The sequence below is a fragment of the Rhinolophus ferrumequinum genome, chromosome 11, assembly GCF_004115265.2.
Source record: "Rhinolophus ferrumequinum isolate MPI-CBG mRhiFer1 chromosome 11, mRhiFer1_v1.p, whole genome shotgun sequence".
Classification (NCBI taxonomy): Eukaryota; Metazoa; Chordata; class Mammalia; order Chiroptera; family Rhinolophidae; genus Rhinolophus; species Rhinolophus ferrumequinum.
Window position 1 is genome coordinate 46,435,870 of NC_046294.1, and position 17,366 is coordinate 46,453,235.

At 37.2% G+C, this 17,366-nt stretch overlaps 1 pseudogene; it reads right to left on the reverse strand.

Moving 5' to 3' along the window:
* Nucleotides 1–1,517: 1,517 nt before the first annotated feature.
* Nucleotides 1,518–14,124, reverse strand: LOC117029720 (olfactory receptor 52Z1-like; annotated as a pseudogene).
* Nucleotides 14,125–17,366: the final 3,242 nt, after the last annotated feature.

Genomic DNA, 17,366 nt, shown 5'->3' on the forward strand with positions numbered 1-17,366 from the left:
TTCTCAAAATTTGTACAGTTTATTTTTAATGTTTATATCTTTACTACTAATAGTACAACAAGCACAGTAATAATAATAATAGTCAGAAATAACATTTAGTTTACATTTATCGGATGCCAATAATAGGCCAAGCACCTTGGAAGCACTAAGTAGTGATCTTGTTATTAATCTTCAGAGCAAATCTCTGAGGTAAATTATAATCATTTAAGTTTGCAGGTGAGGAAATTGAGGTAAAGGAATTTTAAATTACTAGAAAATAATAGTGGGGCAATTTAGTTTCACAGCACTTTTACTAGGTAATAATAGTGGGGCAGTTTAGTTTCACAGCACATTTTCTACTGCTACTACTGTTTCATTTTACATTGCAGTGATTTTCCTATTGTTCTATTTGTTTTTGTTGGCGGTGGTGTTTATGGTGGGAGTTAAGAGTTTTAAATCGTGTATTATGTAAATATAGCTTTCAAATGAATTAACAGTAGAAACAATTGTTTAATAGACCATTCTGTCAGCCCATACTATGATATACCAAAACCCTATGTAATAGGGTGTGTACTTTATACTCAAAAAGTCATATGTGGTGAATTTTGTTTTGTTTAATTTTTAGTGTTTTTTTGTTCCAAGAAACTCTATGTCCATGGTTGTCTGAAATTCCAATCTTCCATGTAAAGTTCAATTAAAGTTTTTAAGTTAAAAAAATATCTTTGCTGTGGTGTAACCTTATTTATTTAAAAAAAAAAATCTCTCCTGTCAATTGGAAATTGATATTCTCTGCTATGCTATTGATTTCCTTCATAGATCTATGCTACTCACTCCTACCCCCATCCAAGTCCCTTATCCCCCTGCATTAAAGGGAAAGCCAGTTGTTCCAGGAATTGGATGGAACAACTGGATGAGTCTCTGGTCTAAGTCTGCAATACTTGGCTGACTGTCATTAAATGAATCTGATCTTACTATCTCCTCTCTCAGTCTGGGATTTTATCCTTTCTGCACCCTCTGCTGAATGTTGACTCATTATTTTCTCTTGATCCACTTAGTGACCCATCCATAATATTGGTGTGTACTCTGTAAGCCCTGAAACATGACCCATTTTCTCTTAATTCCCTGACTCTAACATTTGTCATTATGTTTCAGATATTATTATAAATGCTTTATATATACTTCCTCAATTAAAAAATATGGACATGTAGATACAATAACTTTCCTAAGGTTTTATACTTAGAATGAATGGAGTAGAGATTTGATTATTGGAAGACTGACTTCAGAGATTTCCTTCTTAGTCACACAACTATACTATATCCTATTGCCTAAAATTAGTATTTCCCCACTCAATCAATTATACTTTAAGTCTGTTGTAGCAAAACTCAATATTGCACAGAATCTAAGGTGTTCTTGGTCTGATACTGTCCTGAACAAAATCAGCAAAAAGAGTAAGATTTTAACATGATCTCATTTTCCCAAACATTTACTATTATTATCCTCTCCCAATGCTGGCATGATATAAGATATCCAATATAATTTTAGGATAGGGTATAGAACAGTTGGATAACACAAACATGGAAGCCTCAAGTACTCAGAACCTTGAGTCAAGCACTTTGAGAGGGAATTTCGAACACGGTATAGAGTATAAGGGCATTAGAGATGATGATAAACACCATATCCAGGAATGAGGAAAATAGGGTCACAGTAACAGTAAGTAAGCCGATAAACCAGTAAAACCAAGGGAAAGCAGATGAAGAAACTCCTAATCACAAATGTAAAACCCATTTTTCCAGTGATTGAGGGGATTAGAATAGTAGCATATCTTAGTGGATAACAGATGGCTACATAGCAGTTGAATGCCATAGCCAGCAGTATGGCAGACCCTGCCCCAAAGATGAAGTGTAGGAAAAACATCTGGGACAGACAGCTACCATAAGAAATATGTCCATTTTGGAACCAGAAGATTGCTAGCATCTCTGGTGTGGTGACTGTGGAGTGAAAGATATCTGCCAGGGACAACATAGGAAGGAGAAGGTCCCTGGGTTCATGAAAACTATGCTCAGGAAAAATCAGGAACAATAAGAGGTCATTGCCTATGACAGAAACCATGTACATGGAACAGATGGAAATAGAGATCCATGAGTTGTGCATCTTCTAGTCCTGGGATTCCAATCATCGTGCACCAGATGTCTCTCAGATTGGTAGTTTGAAGAGGTTGTCGTCTTTTACTCTGTCCTCTAATAGTAAACCCTAGGGGAGAGAGAGAGAGAGAGAGAGAGAGAGAGAGAGAGAGAGAGAGAGAGAGAGAGAGAGAGAGAGAGAGAAGAGAGAGAGAGAGAGAGAAAGAGGGGGGGGGAGAGAGAGAGAGAGAGAGAGAGAGAGAGAGAGAGAGAGAGAGAAAGGGAGAGAGAGAGAAGAAGAAGAAGGAGAAGGAGAGAGACAAGAAGGAGAAGGAGAAGAAGAAGAAGAGGAGGAAGAGGAAGAAAAAGAAGAATTATTGAGGTTATTTTATAATGTTGAGTGTGAATCGTGGTCTTGCATTAAAGTTATTGTCTTAAGAAAGGACTGATAATCAGTAATGATTCAAGGATGATAAGCCAGATAGTCTTCATTGACATGAAAGTTACCATGACTTTATAGGGCTAATGCTACTAATGCTACTGATAATCATAATGATAATAATGAAAATAATAATAAACATTTCATGGTCTCATAACTTGGCCTAGGCACTACAGCCAATACATTATACTTATTGGCTTAGCATCATACATGAAAGTCTCTTGTAAGCTCTTGCACATCCTAGTTTTTCTCCTTGTCTCCTTCTCCATTTCTGGTGATTAATCACACTTTATTTCCTGGAGCCCCAGTGTTCACACTATTGGTCTGGCCCCTTTGAGAGCTCAAGTGACTATAATTCAGTATGAAACCTTTTATCATCAAACAAAAATAACTTGGATAGAAAGAAAAATAGAAGTCTATATAGTCCTAGGTTTGCACAAAGTTGTATTAATTTAAAGCTGTGCATATTATATTAGAACCATGTTCTCTCTTTGCATTTTTCCAGTATACATGTGCTTCAGTTAAACCACTACTGTGCAAACCAAACACTCATATGACATCATTCTAACTCAGTAGACAATGTACTCTCATACTCCACACACATTGCATCTCTCCTTCCATTCTCTCTTGCCTATAATGCCTTTTTTCTCCCATTTATCCCTGCCAGTATGTGTTCAAATGTTTCTCTTTTCCTTCCCTTCTTTTTGCCTATAATGTTTTTTTTTCTACCATTTATCCCTGCCAGCATGTGTTCAAATATTTCTCTTTTCCTTCTCTTCTTTTTTTTCCTTTTCTGCTCAAACTATAATATTATTACTGGAGGAAAAAAAAGGCAGCTTATAGGTAATAAAATAATAATAAAAGAGTTGCAAACACATGCAAGAAATAAATAAGTTATGAACATTTCTTTAAGTTTGCTCTATATATCATACAATGCTAAAGTAGGAGTCAAATATAAACCATAAATATCTTCTATTTCAAGAATGTCCTACCTTTGTGAGGATCATGAAACATGGACACAAATAACTACCCCTCAAGTCAAATCAGGATAAGAATGATAGGAGCTATTCAATCATATGTATAACACAGAAGACACTACTTTTAACTAGGGGGATGGTGGAAAGATTAACGGAGTTGTTGTCATTAGATCTGTTAAAAAAAAAAACACAAAAAAACTTTAAGCTTTCAAGAAGCTAACTTTGGAAAGAACAAGCTACAAAGTTGAAAAGCCAAAATAAGGAATGTAAGCAGGCTAAAAATCAAGTCATCTAGCACATTGAGGTCTTAGAGACATGAGAAATATGACTGGACAAGTAGATTGTACCTTGAAGACTCAGAATTTTGAAAGTCAAGCTAAAGACTTTGGGTTTAGTTTAGTTCTATACTAAGAATTGATTTATTATTCAACAATTTTTATGAAGTCTCTAATATATACCAAAGTTTTAAGAAGAACATACTATGATCAGAGTTTAAGATTCACCTTTTCAGAGATGTCTTTTTATGCTTATTTTTCATTCTGTTTCCCAATAGCACACCTATAATATTTCTAATTACATATTTTGCATTATTCTTCATCAATATGTCTTAAGTTCCACGATGGCTGTGAGTACATAATACATTTTTGTTGAGTAAATCTAGTTTAGAAGACAGCAAGATGAAACGAAGAGAAGGAAGGCAGCTACCAGGAGTTGCTCTGGGAAGCTTTTGCAAAGGACCAAAGCAGAACAAAGAACATGGCCTTAAGAATGAAAACAGGAAGTAGTAGAGAAGAAACATGTTTAAAAAATTAATAAAATGGACAATTCCAGATGATAGTTTAAGTGAGGGATAAATAAAAGGTAATAAAGTATTTGAGACACATTGTCTGGAGAAAATTAGTGATATCACTAATCAGTATTAAGGAATAGAGTAAGAGATGGAGGATTAGAAAGGGTTGATGCAATTGTTTTGATGTATCACATGTCTTTGGAAGCACTACGGAAATAAATCGGGCAGACTGTCTCAAGCTTGCATTGTACACTGTAAAGAGAACTGGACTAGACATGAAGAACTATCTGCGCTATAGCCTCACCTATGCCACCAACCAACTAGACCTTGTAGAGACATTTCACCACTCTGAACTGTTATCCATATAGGTTAGAATGAAATTAGGTCACAGATACATTCTCCTTTAGATACACAAATCTAAAATTCAATCAGAGACAAGGAGCTCAAAGCAAAAAAAATAAAATAAAGGCAAAAATATATCAGATGGGAAAATTCAGTTCTACTGTAAGTCTATCATTTAGATTTAAACAAAATGAAGAGAAGGGTTCTTGGTATTGAATCTCTTCCTTAGCTGTATCTAAGGAAGATACAGCTACCTGTAGTCTATTTGATCACAGTGACAGCTTCAATCACCTGGGTTTTTAATCAAAAGGACACATTTTAGCCCCCATGCTATTTATATTATTAAAATAACTTTGGAGCATTTATCATGAGCTATATTTTGTGTTTATCATCTTACATAATTTAATCCTTACAAAATACCATTTGTTTATAATAATAACCCAACAAAATGGCTACTATTATGATCTCCATTTCACACATTAAAAAACTATGGCACGAATAGGTTGAATAACTTGTCTAAAATCATACAGCTAGTATTTAACCAAGCTGAGATTCAAACTTAGGTCATCTTGCTCTAAAACCCCATCGTTTTGATGTCCTTCTTTATTTCCCACCTGTCTTAGACAATCTTGGGGAATTAAAAACAGCTCTATTAGTGGCAGCAATCCACACAGAGACTGCTCTGACAGACACAAACAAACCATGAAAAGATGGGATATTGTTGAAGTTTCCACTTATTAAGTGTATGAGTTTTTTTGGGAGTGCTATTGTCAGAGCAAGGGTGGTCCATGCTTTAGTGTTGAGAGAACATGCTCCTGAAAAATGCACAAAATCCATGGAGGGGGGAAATAGTGCAATTTATCATCAAATATTTCTAAGACCTTTTAGTCTGTGTTAAATCTGAGTCAAATACAGGTATATGAAGGAATATGAAATCCTTGACTTCTGCCTACTGTCCAGTTAGAAAGGGAGATGCATATGCATGGGAAAATTTGCCTTTACTAAAGGCTTCCATTGCTATAGAATTTATCAAGTTTAAAAAAACATTTTCTGATATATAATTTCTTTTATTTTTATTTTTTATTTTATTTTTAACTAGTTTCATGTGTACAAAACACTGTAATAGTTAGACATTTATCATTTATACCCTTCACAAAGAGATAACCCCCTGGCCCCAATCTACTAAATCCACAAAGATTTATTATTATTTTGCATTGGCTAGATGAGGAAATTGAAGTCCAGAAAGTTGTGTCACTTTGTTCACCTGCACATATAGTAAATAATCAGGCTGAAAATTAAATGCAGGTCCCCCATTGCCAAATCGCATGCTTTTTTTAGACAACACTCTTATTAATAAAAATTTAGAGTTATCAAGTAAAAGAATAAGTGCTTCTCCAAGAGTCATAAAATCACTCATTTGAAGCTAGAAAGTATTCAGTCATTTTTTAAAAATTTGTGTATATGAAATACTATGAAAACAACAGGACTGTATGGATGTCCTACACTAGATGGCAAAGATCCAGCACTCCTTTATGTACCCACCTCATCCAGAAATGTAAGCTTAAAAGAGAGGACCCCAATTTGGAAGGAGTGAGATGAATAAGTGTTGACATGAATATACATGTAATTATCTATTTATAAATAGGGAGACAGAGATAGAAATAAAGATAGATATAGATATAGATATAGATATAGATATAGATATAGATATAGATATAGATATATGACATTATATAGTGTAATTGGACAGAACTTGTCTCTGCCCTGGACCATAACTTTGAACCTGCTTCTTTCTAATACCTAAATGTGGTTTGCCCTCAGGAATCCAGTCTACTCCAGCAACATAATGGATGATTCAGGGTCATGATTGGTGATGTAACCAATATTGCACAGTGATTTTAGAAAACTGAAAAGGCAGAAAGATCTATAATTCATTAATACAAAGAGTTTCTTTAAGAGTCGTGGCGTTACAAGTTGTAATTGTGTTGTTAACTTTCCTTTTTTTCATGGTGGTAGATACGACTTTAGCAAACATACATTGATAAAAAGAACACAGAGAGATAGTTCTTGGAACTGAACAGAAAGAGATAGAGCTTAAACACTAGGAACAGTCTTCACATTCATTGATTTGGACAATAAAAAATATATAAGTTCTTTTTCTCTACCTATTATTCTAAATCTTCATTGATAAATAACTATACCGTATGTGGGCTCATGGATTTTGTATTGCATTTTAAAATTGTTTATACTGACAGGGCCCCACACAAATACAATATACTTTTCTACGGACTGTTATATCTAGGAGTGGCCCTGATAAAGATCATTTTTATGCATGCATATTTTTTATTGGATGCCAGATATTGTGAATTTTACCTTGTCAACTATAAATATAAGTCATATTTACTGTAAATTATTCCTAAATCAAGTATTTATATACCTGTAAATATTATTAAGTTTGTTCTGATATCACATTTACGTTACCTGGAAACACTTTCATCCTTTAGGTCTTTTGTTTAAAACTTGTAAGGCATGACCAGACAGCATTTAACCTAGGACTAATAACTACCCACTACTGGGACCTTATTTTTCTAAATTCTCTGCCTAATGCTCTGTGAACTATGACTTACTTCAGTCTGGCTGGGAACAGGCACTTATTCTGATCATGTGAGCACTGGGCCTGATTCCTCTTATACTTTTATGATTGTTTCTTTGTCCTCAGTTAGTTCCTTTATACACATGCACCAATCAGTACCCCGATGAATATTTGAGGGAGGCTGCAATAATGTGATTCAGAAGAAATACATATTTAGTCATTCAGATGATAAATTATATTTCTCATTTATTTGGCCTTCATTCATGGTTCCCGGCTCACGGTTCCCAAAATCCTTTTCCCTGAATGAGAAGAGCAATAGGAGCATCTTCTGTTATGATATTTGGTCTCCTGTCTTCAGCTCCTGAAATCATTTCAGAGTCATAAACATAAAACGAGTGTCTTGTTATTCATTGCAAACCCCTTCTCACTACAGTTGAGTTTATGTTAAGGAGGTAACTTTTGGAAAGCACCTAAAGATGGGGGCTGGTTACCAGGGGAACCAACCATAAATGGAGGGTGGGACGTTGTGTTCTACCCCCTGATTTGGGGGACGGGCGAGAGGATGGAGGTTGACTCAATTACCAATTGCTAATGTCTTGATCTGCAATGCCCATGTAATGAAGCCTCTGTAAGACCCCACATACAAGGTGTTTAGAGAGCTTTCAGGTTGGAGAACCAGAACCCTTCCATGTGCCACCGCCCTGGGCCCCAGACTCCACAAGGACAGAAGCTCCTTTATCCAGGACCTCACCTTATGTATGTCTTCACCTGGCTATGGATTTATATCATTTAGTGTCCTTTATAATAAATTGGTAACCTAATGAGCAAGTGGGTTTCCTGAGTTCTGTGGGCTGCTCTGGCAAATTAATTAAACCCAAGGAGGGGGTTCGTGGAAACTTCTAATTTATAACCAGTCAGTCAGAAGTATAAGTAATAACCTTGACTTGTAATTGTTGTCTGAATACAGGAGAGTATCATGGGAACCTCTAATCTGTAGCCACTTAGTCAGAAGGACAAGTAACAACATGGACTTGGCAATTGGCACCTAAAGTGGAGGGTGATCTTGTGGGACTAACCTCTTAACCTGTGGAATCTAATACTATTTCCAGATAGAAAGTGTCAGAATTGAGTTAAATTGTAAGAGACCAAGATGATGTTGGAAAATCACTCCTTGGTGGTATGAGAAACTTCCCTTCTCCCCCACGTTGTAAGTGGTGTCAGAGCCTTTGTAAGGGCTTTCTGCAAACTTCCAAGAGGCTCTCCTTATGCAGTTCTCTCTTCTCCAGTACTCTGTCCTATGAACAAAAACTTTGGTCTTCTTTGGTTCCCAGCCATTGTTCCTGAACACAAGAAGTTTATGGACTCTGGGTATCTGTTACCATGGACTGAAAGCTCTTTCAAAGAGCTGAGGCAATTTTATATTTATTTTGTATGAGTCTCTCAGAGTCTATAGTTCTTTGTTGCCAGCTGTTTATTATCTTGAAACTATTGTTTCATACATTTTGTTTAATTACTTTGGTTCTTTTGGATTGGAAGATAAATCCAATCTCTCTTATTCCATTTTGATCAAAAGCAGAAGTCCCATCACCATTTGTTTTTCACTGATTAAGGATATGTTGAATCACATCTATATACTGAGTATCATCCTTGGCTTCTCAATAGAGTAGGAAATAAAGATGAAAACTTTGGAAGGGAACTTTTGAGCCACTTCTTTGTGCTTGGGCCCGCTCCTATCTCTTTGGAGTATACTTTTGTTTCTAATAAACTGCTCTTTCACAACTGTGTTACTGTGTCTCTCTCAATTCTTTGCTCAAGATGCCAAGAACCTGGACACCATGCCAAGAAGGACCTGCTCTCCCGTAAAATAATTTGGTGAGCCAGCCCCATTTAGGGGACCTCAAAAACCTTTTGCTCATTCTGCTGTAACCTCTTATGTTTTCCGTACTTTGTGGGCAAAGGTTGGACAATTACCAGCCAGTAGGGCGTCCACTGCTTGAAGACCCCCATGACAGGGTTACCCAGTCTTGGAACAGGTCATTCAGGACCTGCTGGGCTCACGACAAATCCAAGCACCTGTCAGGTCTATGTTTATACAGCATAATGTCTCTCTGGAGATTTGATTTTTCATCTCCTCTGTTCTTTTGCCATCTTGCCAACTTCCTCTGGGGACCTCAAGCTGTCCTCCTTTTCTGCCTTACTTCTTGCTATGAGGGGCCATATTCTATCTGCCCCATTTCTGTTTTCAACTGGGCACCTGTCAGTAAGAGGCTACATCTGAACCCACTTTTCTGGCTTGCACTTTTACTTTTTTTTTTTTTTTTTTGCCCAACCCATGGTCTCCTCCACTCAGAGGATCTCCTCAAAAACCTCTTCCTTCTCTTCCAAAAAAAAAAAAAAAAACACCCACGATTTAGGGTCATATGGGTTTTCTTTGCTCACTTATGAATTTTAAAGAAATACCTAAAAGATTTGGAGCCATCCCCATTCCCTTTGCTGCTAACTTCCCTAACAATTATTACTAGAACTATTACTCAATTATTGGCCACTCATGGAGCCATAATTGAGGAATGTTTTTTCAACTGGCAGGATGCAAAGAGCCAAGTACTCCACACAGGGATACCAAAGGTTGTCATAGGACATAGTCTTTGGAAGAGTTTCATGCCTAAGCCTAAGTCAAAGTGGTACCAGTACCCACCTAAGACCAGAGACGTCTGGCATCCTAAATCAGGAACTGCTCAGGAGGACATACTAGAGGATCCATCCAGGACTAACCATCTCCTAGAGGGATACCTTGTATGGAAAGTTTTGTCCTTACCTAGACTCTCCTTAGACTCTTTCTTCTCTTGCAGACCAGCATAGCTGTCAATCTCAATCCCATCAGACTCACCACTTGGCTGTATCGTTGGGACATTGGGACATCCACTGGGACAAATTTGATCCTGATAATTTAAAGAAAAAAACATCTTACCTTTTTTTACAATGTAGGTTGGCCCCAATACAAACTGGGTGACCAAGGCCAATTAATGAAAGTTTAAACCATAATACTATTTTACAGTTAGATTTATTTTGTAGAATGGCAGACAAATGGTCAGAAATTCCATATGTTCAGGTCTTTATGGCCCTCTATTAGGACCCCTCTTTACGCCACATGAGCTAAAGAATCAATACAAACAAAGATCAAAAACAAAGCCCAGATCATCTAGACTTCATAGATGACCCCCTACTTAAGGTTCCCCTATGTCTCGAAGGCAGTGGGCTCCCCCACCCTCTCAGGGGAAACCACATCCTCCACCATATCAACCTCCCCCAGCTACTCCCAAAGTCCCTCTATTTTATTTTGTTCTCTAGTGTGTCTTTTCCCTTTTTCTTTTCCTTTCTATTTGTATCTTAGACACCAAGCTGATGGGGAACTCTATATCTATACCTTCTGAGATTCCCCTAGGTCATATATTAGCAAAATAGTCAACTTAAATTGTTTTGTACACCAACTGTATATTCAGAAACTTGGCAAAAGTAAGTTTTGAAAGGTTTTTCTAACTGTCAATACCTTTTAGAATCTTGAAGATAACCTGAAATATAAACAAAAGGGGCTGCTGCAGCTGCTGCTTGAGGCTGAGGTAACTGAAGGAAAAAAAAGAGGCACTTTTTTTTTATTAGTTTCAGGTGCACAAGACAAAGTAATACTTAGACATTTATCATTTATATGCCTCACACTGTGTGAACCCCCTTCCTCCCATCCATTATCCCTCTGACATCGCACACAGCCATTACATTTCCACTGTCTCTATTCCTAATGCTGTACTCCGCTTCTTGTAAGTATATACATACACACACACACACACACACATATATATGTATATATATATATATATAGATATATATATAAGCTTGTAGTTGACATTCATTATTGTTCAGCTTCAGCTTCAGGCGTACAGTGCAGTGATCAGGCATCTACATCATCCCTGAGGTGGTCTCCCTAATGAGACAATTGTCCATCGGATACCTTACAAAATCTTTACAACATTATTGATTACATTCCCCAAATTAATTTTCAAAACCTTGTGGCCATCTTGTGGTTACTGACTGTTTTCTAATCCCCTCACCTTCCCCCTTACCCCCACCCCCCTCCCATTTGGCAACCCTCAGTTTTTCTTCTATGTCAAAAAGAGGCACTTTTAAACCTAGGTAGCAAGTTCCACACCCTTTTTATAGCCTCTTCGAAGTTGCAAGGACAACTTTAAGATTTTAGGTCCTCTACAATTGTTGGTAGTTCTGTTTATATATGTCATCAGAATAATTTTCTATATTTTATATTATCTTAATTAGGTCCTTAGTTACTCCAGAAAACTAAATTTACAAACAAAATTTTACAAAAGCTATGTAAACTTCTATATTTTAAAACTACTAGAGTTCCTGTGTCCTCCTCAGTGTTAGATATGGGCCAATATAAGGAACCTTAGCCTAGTGTTTTCCCCTAACTGGCAGAGTATTCTAATGGTTCTGGCCCACAGTTACATCCCTGATAAAGAGGCTCAGATCCTAGGAAGGCCAGGAAGTTTGTTTAAATATCTTTAACAACCGAGACAGAAAAAAAGAGGAACAAATGAACAGTGAGACCGGAGGATGAGACCAGAGACAGACCAGATTTTGGCCACAGCTATAGACAGTACAGGGATAAAGCCACCTCAGGGCACCCCAGAAGCCACAGAAAAGGAAACACCAAATAAAGGAGCCTACTTTGGATGTGGAAACCCAGACCCCTATAATAAGAAATATCCTAATCCTCCAAAGCAGATGTGCCCCTTGTGCAAACTAAAGAGCACTGGAGGAGGGATTGTCCCCTGTTCTGAAGGGAGCAGGGACCAACTCCCTCCCCACAAATGGCTCTGATCACTAATGGGCCTGAAGCTTCCAGGGGCTCCCAAACTGTTCTCATCACAGGGGCAAAACTGCAGGTGACCCTTGACATGGCAGATAAGCCTATTCGTTTCCTGATTAATATAAAAGCCATTTATTCTGTCTCAACTGCTTACTCTGGACCTTTTTCCTCTGAAAACTGCTCAGTTGTAAAGACAAAGAGAGGCCCCAGATTTGGGCTTATTTTACTCAGCCTCTTCCTTACCATTGGTCTATACCTTAGAGGAAAGGTAAAACAAACAAATTAGACTTAAAGAGGACTCTGGAAAACTTTTGTCCAGATACTTCTAAGCCCTGGCTCTAACTGATGCTCATCGCTTTGGATTTTAATCTCAATTCTGTTATTTCCTATATTATTAATCTAAAATGTCCAACAGGTACTTAAGAAATATAGGGAACCGAGTGCTATTAGAAGCTTAGAGGGAAAGGTCTCTAACAGATCAGTTAGCTCCTACACGAAAGCGACTCTTTACAGTTTTTCCAAGCATCCGAGCTGTTGTCAGGCTTCAGAGAGTCAGTGCCTGGGTCCACTTCCCTCAAATCAAACTTATTTCATTTATGTTTCCACAGGATTCCCGAGAAGGTACACTGTCACTATTGTTCCTGTGAGCCAACTGACGACCTAAAGCTCCTCTTCAGACAGAACTGCTAGGGCTACTCATTATTGTTTTTGTCTTAGAATCCCGGGTATATTTTTCCTCTGCAGGACTAGGTCTTATCTATGCCTTCCAACTAGTTGGACAGGAACTTATACCTTAGTTTACTTGGCTCTGGATTACATAGCTCCCAATAATCAATCCCTAACTGTTACTTTAAGGACATATATGAAAACCAAACAGGCCATGCAATTCATTCCCCTTTTAATAGGCCTCAGTATCTCTATAGGAATAAGCACAGGCATAGCCGGACTATCCACTTCTCTCTTACCCAGAGTCTATCTAAGGATTTTTCTGATAGCTTAGTCAACATATCTAGAAGATCATCACTTTGCAAAACCAATTAGATTCTTTGACAAGAGTAGTCCTTCAAAATCATGGAGGACTAGACCTCCTAACTGCTGAAAAATGTGGGCTATGCTTATTTTTAGAATTTTTACATTAATCACTCTGGCATAGTCAGAGATGCTGCTCAAAAGTTAAAAGATAGAACCTCCAGGATCCACCAACAATTATGTGAATCTTGAGGATCCTGGTCTAAGATCTAGGGCTGGGCATCCTGGCTTCCTCCCCTTGCGGGACCATTATTAATGATTATTTTAACCCTTATCTTTGGACCCTGTGTTTTAAATCTTCTGACAAAATTTATTTCTTTCCACCTAACAGCCCTCAATTTCCACAAGATGTTACATGAAACTAATCCAGAAGTCATACTCACATCTAGACAACAAGGGGTGAGAGTTTCATAACTCCCCAATAGTCTCATAGATGTGAGATCCCACTACTGTCAAGGGGGAAATGATATGGGCCAAAAGAAAGGGCTTCTCACTATAGAAACTCTAAGTTTACTTTTCCCTAGTGTTTTGGCTCCATAGACCCTGGTTATAATTATTTTTCAAATCAGTCTCTTAATCATAAATAATAGATTGTTTTTAACCTGAATCATAGAAATCTGCTACCCCCTGTTTTAGATAATTACTCTAAAGCTCGTGATTAATGTCTGTTGACTATGGTCATTGTATCACAGCGCTCTTTCCAGGCCTAGCTCCCAGGTGAACAATAACTGAATGACTGGTTAAACTAGAAGAAAGGCCAGGCTCCATGAAGTTGAACAAATTTTTCATCACACAGTCACCCTATGTCAATGGCTTTGAATCCTGCTTCTTGGGCCAACACTTTCAACTCTATTAACTAAAATCTATCTCTCCTCCTCTAGGGGCCATGGTGATACAAGTGATACTCCAACAAGACTTCCAGTACATCCCCACCAAAGATGTCAACATGGTTCTCCAGGCGGATCTCGAGACCCATTCCCCTCATCTAAGATCAGATAGGGCAAGAGTCCTGTGAATCCCCAATAGGCAGGGACAACGGCCACATTCGGCAGGAAGCAGATACAGAAGAAGAGGTCTCCTATCCTGCAACTTCCCACAGAGATTTATGGGAATCACATCTCTCAAGGGGGACATAAGGCAGGCAGTTAGAGACAGGAATTGGGTCTCCAAGATGCCTGGATATGTCAGGTAACATTCCTGTACATCCAACATAGTCTATTGGAAATAACTGCCTAAAAGACCTCCCTTCTCCCCCCAAACTTGCCCTTGTTTACCATAACCATTAGTCATTATCAATCACAAGTATTATTCAAGCAGCCCCACAATTAGAGAGGAGTAGCACATTCTGGAAGAGAAGGAAATAAAAACTCCAAGTCCTCGCCAGTCAGCTCCTTTTGAGTCACTGTTTTGTGTTTGGGCGCGCTCCTATCCCTTTGGAGTACTTTCCCTTAAACTGCTCTTTCACTACTGTGAAAAAACAAAAAACAAACAACAACAACAAAAACTTTGGAAGGATAGAAAAAATTTTTCTCTCCTATTATGTCATAGGAAAGACATAATAAAACCTTAAAAGGAAAGGAAAAAATAACTTACAACTAACAGCTTTAAAGGAAGAAAAGGGAAAGAAAAACAAACCTCTTAATGAGGCCACACTAACTCAGTTTAACATAAACAATCCTATATTTCTCATATAATTACATCATTATAATATTGTGAAACGATGTAATAATGGACATGCATAACAATGGGAATGAGAGAAATAGTTTTCAACCTTCAGATTCTAATAAAGAAAGTAGAGAATTACATTTTAAAATGATTTACCTCTAAAAAGATCAAAACTAAGTCTGGATACTTAAAAGTTACTTAGGAAAAACCACTTCCAAGGAAAAGCTCATTACATATTTATGGTGAAGAGTAGAGATACAACTTTTTTCATGCTTGAGCATGTGATTAATTATAAGGACTCTGGAGTATTGAGAAAAGTAAGTTTAGTGTATCCTTGCTTTCAAATAATTTATTTTTACGACATCTCATGTATAGCACATTGAAAAAACTATCTCGGGTATATTTTGTTAACCTCCCTCTGGCCCCTACCATCTAAGACTCTCTATTTGTTGCAATAAATAACTGTGGTGCCTGGCAGATACCTCTATGAAAGGTTTCTAACATCTCATAAGAAACCATCTATTCTCCGTCTATGCCAAGGAGGACGGGACTAAAACAGAATTGTGCTACTGATCTCATTTGTCAAGTCATACTGAGGGGGCCTGTTTCATGATGAGATTATACAACACATAAAAATAACTGTTGTATTTATGTTCTTTAAAAGAACAGAGAGGTGGCACCATCTTTAGAAGTTGCTTAGTGCAGGTTTTCCAGATTCAGAATGAAAGTCATGGAAGCTCAGTGTTCTTAGAAAGGAAACAAAAAGGAGAATTCAGAAAAGGTAAGAGTACAGAAGCCTAATTGAGGAACCAAGAGGACTGTTATGCATTTTAAGGTTAACTAAAAGAACTTGACATTGCATATGTGAGAGGGCAAGATTTTGTTTTGGACCCTGGGCAAGACTGGAGAAATAATGTCTTAAAATGATTTTTAGGAGGTTGAAAATAGGACGTATTTAATTGGAACTGTTATATTTCTTTTGGAGCTCCAGGAATAGCCTGCAAACTGTCTTTCTGGCTAGGATGGGTAACCCAGTATAGATAAATGGAAATCCAGTATAAGAATAACTGGAAATTGAGCAGGTTGATAAACACAAGAATTTATATTCTCTATCTGATTATACGTATTTCTTGTTCTCTTTTCAAATTTAATGGCATCCACTCTTCAGTTCTAAATGAGCCTCAGTGGGGAGGATGACCCACAAATCTTTTTGTGCATCAGAGTTTAAAAGGGAGCCTGGTTAACTATCGAGTTTTAAATCTTTGCTAGGGGTTAGCAACTATATGCCACAGTGGGAATCTGTAAACAATTAATTTATGTGCTTAAGAAAAATTCATTGGGTGCTTTCTATGTCCAAACAATGTTAGTCTTTCTTTACTGTGAAATATGTGAAGGGTGCAATCACAGTTTTAAAGGCATTTGAAGTCAAATTGGATAAGGAAAATTCATTCAGCTAACAGTTGGAAGGTAATATTGAAATCATATATGGTAAATGACATTTAAAAAAAAAAACGAGCATATCCTGTTGGAATTTAATGGCTGGAGGAATTCTTATATGAAATAATTGTGGGAAGAGTTTATAGAGTGTTGGATATAGACTGGTTTTCAATGAATTTAATTACCATCAGTTGAGATAAAGCATGATCGCATTTGAGATCGCATCAAAAGTTATACAAATATTCTGATGTCAAATGATTAAGTCATATATTGTGGTATTAAGCAACCAACCTGGCTAGCATGGAGAATGACTAGAAAAAAATTGTTAGTTGAAACAAAAGACATTTTTGTTAAGAAAGGATAGGCACAAGCACAAGAAGTATTTAAAAAAAATGATAGGTATCAATATGAACTAAATATATATTTGAGTTTTACATTAGTGGTTGCAATTGTGCTTATGGTGGCACTGATGTTTGTGGTAGTGGTACTGATTGGGTCAGTATCCAAAACAGAAGAGAAAAATGAATATAAAGTAAAGAGTGAATTCGAAAATACTCTGAAAGATAGTTGAAACAAAGGGAGGAAAGCTGGTTATATATGTACATAAATGAACCTGTAGTTTATGCATTCAGGTATATTTAAATGCGTTGCATGGTATGTTTTAGTAGGTAAGAATTTTATGTTTATAAGAAACTCCTCAGAGGGACTTGTTTAAGACAGGAGGGGGTTAAGGGTGGGTGTAAAGGGAAGGGATTAAGAAGTATAAATTTGTTGTTATACAGTAGTCATGGGGATGTCGGGTATAGCATAAAGAATATAGTCAACAATATTGTAAAACTAGGTATAGTGCCAGAGAGGTACCAGATCTATCAGGGTGATAATTGGGTATGGGGTTGGGGGCAGGGTGGAAAAGGTGACGGCATTAAGAAATACAAACTGGTAGTTAATACAAAAAAAAATAAAAAGTGATACCAATGACTTAAGAAAAGAAGAGACTCCATGTCTTAGTGGGGTGGGACGTAGTGTGTTGAGGGACTGATTGTGGGTAGTGTCTGTGGTATATTTGGGGGGCCCAGTTTTATGAACCATGACTTCCTTCTTTTTTTTTTTTCTTCA